Source organism: Penaeus chinensis, chromosome 35, assembly GCF_019202785.1.
Source record: "Penaeus chinensis breed Huanghai No. 1 chromosome 35, ASM1920278v2, whole genome shotgun sequence".
NCBI lineage: Eukaryota > Metazoa > Arthropoda > Malacostraca > Decapoda > Penaeidae > Penaeus > Penaeus chinensis.
This window is the reverse complement of record NC_061853.1, coordinates 12,788,905-12,791,404: the sequence shown is the minus strand read 5'-3', so window position 1 is coordinate 12,791,404 and position 2,500 is coordinate 12,788,905.

Here is a 2,500-nt window from a genome sequence, read left to right as displayed (position 1 = left end):
TATTATGCTATGCCATTCAAACTATTCTTGAATCTCTTCTGCGAGTTGATGAAACTGATGCAACATTTTTGGGTGCATGTTCCGCGCTTTTCGTCACGGTTGATATTTCATCATTACTTTGAAATCCCCTCACTCTTTTATCCAGTCAGGCCAGCCGTAAATAGCAAATCAGAGTGTATCATGCTTCATTATTAAGACTCTTGCAAAATACCGTTTGCGAATTTCACTCCACACAAAAATAATAATGTTTACGTGTGTTTATGAATATGTATCATACACAAACCTACATACCTCGATGATAGTCACGGCTTACACACACTGCAAACGCAAAAGAACAATACTAAAAACTATTACTGATGGTTCTGCTTCTAAACTTCATTTGTTTTTCGGCGCAATCCATTTTTACCTTGCAATAATTCCCGTGAAAAGGGAATATAAAACCTGAAAAACTGCATAAAATTGTATCGGAAATTGTATTTTTGTGTTCTTAAGAAGTTAAGAAAGAATATCTTTTGTGTTCGGACGTAAGGGAATGAACTAATTTAGAGTAACCTAATCTTACATTTACTTTTTTTTTATATAAATCATAGAACCACCTTCATAACTCTGGACAGAAATTGCTAGTTGATCGACGAACAAATAATCGTGGGCATTTTTCCGGAAGAGGTATTTACGCGAAAGCATTTGCCAAGAATATGCTAACGAGAAACATAAATCCCCGTGATTCATAACCACGAGCAATCATTATTCTTTACTGATGAAATGTATGAGAATGACAGATGGAATAACTACCAGGAGGAATATAAATGTATTTAGAGATAGATAGATAGATGCAGATATAGATATGTATGTATGTTTGTATGTATGTATTCATTTGTATATATTCATATACACAGACACACATACATACATACATACTTACATACATACATACATACATATATATACATACACATACATATATATACATACACATACATTTATATATATATATATATATATATATATATATATATATATATATATATATACATGTATATATACATATGTGTGTGTGTGTGTGTGTGTGTGTATACATGCTTGTTGTATATACATATGCATTTACATATGTATGTCTATGTATTTATATCACGGTACAAAACGACATGCAAGATAATAAAAGATAATAATGATATATGCTACTCACACATGTCAACAGATTTAGTGATATATATATATATATATATATATATATATATGTATATATATATATGTATATGTATATATATGTATATATATGTATATGTATATATATATATATATATATATATATATATATATATGCAACTATTACTGTGTGATACATGCTAGCAGTTTCGTCTAATTAACTAAACGCGTTTGACTTCAAAATATTTTTTTTTTTTCGCAGTTTGTTTATTGTCGTCACTGAAAATAGCATATGACAAGATTTAACTGCCTATTCATAGTGTCAGGAAGGGCAAGAAGAAGAAATCCAGGAGAATTTCGAAACTGTAGTCTCACTTTTCAATAAATCTAGTCCGTATCAGTTTTTATTTATAGCATTTCACCGTATTGTCAGCAAAGAGGAAAGAACTGACTGTCGTTCTTCTATATCTTCAATACAGTTAACCTTACTTCTCCCATTTTCTTTATATCTCTCTTCCTGTCTTTCTTTCTTTAATCTATGAAGCCTTTACACAAAATAGATCGAACGTAAAATGGTCGAAATCGATTGGCCTAAAAATATGCGTCGTAAAGCGTTTCATGAACGCAAGTAACATAAACCGCAGTTCGAAAATCCAAGTAGCATACTTGCTCCTTGCAATCTTGACAGAGAGCCGGAAAAGGACATTAATTTTCTTTTGAACACGCGGAAGAGCAATGGATGTTCATGAAATGGCTAACCTAGTGACTCATTAGAAGGTACCCCCCCCCCCCCCCAGTTCAACAGAGAGGAGCCACCCCCTCGTCATGACGCATCTTGTCATCTCACGCAAATATTTCAAGAACCACTACATCCACTTTGAACTTTCTTGTGACCATTTTCATCCGATTGTTTCGAACATAATCGGGCGGAGGCTTCCATTTCACTCAAGCATATGCAGATGGTTTGTTTGCTCGCCTTTGTTTGAAATGGAGGGAAGTTTGTTGACCCGGAATCGCTACTTCGACCCCCACCTTCAACAAATCACAAGGGGAAACAGCCCTGCCATTATGTCTGGATCTGCCTTACATGTCGCGGCGTTGGGGTCGTGTCATCTGAAACAAGAGACACAGGCAGGGGAGGGAGAGAGAGATAGGGGTGAGGGGAGAGGGAGAGAAAGATGAAGAGAGAGAGAGAGAGAGAGAGAGAGAGAGAGAGAGAGAGAGAGAGAGAACGAGAGATAGAGAGGGCCTCACGCCAGTCGTCATGCAGCCTAACCAGACGGTTCTGCTGCATGACGGTTATGGTTGCGGCTTCAGTTACACCAGAGATTGCATCAGCAATTCTCCGGAGTTT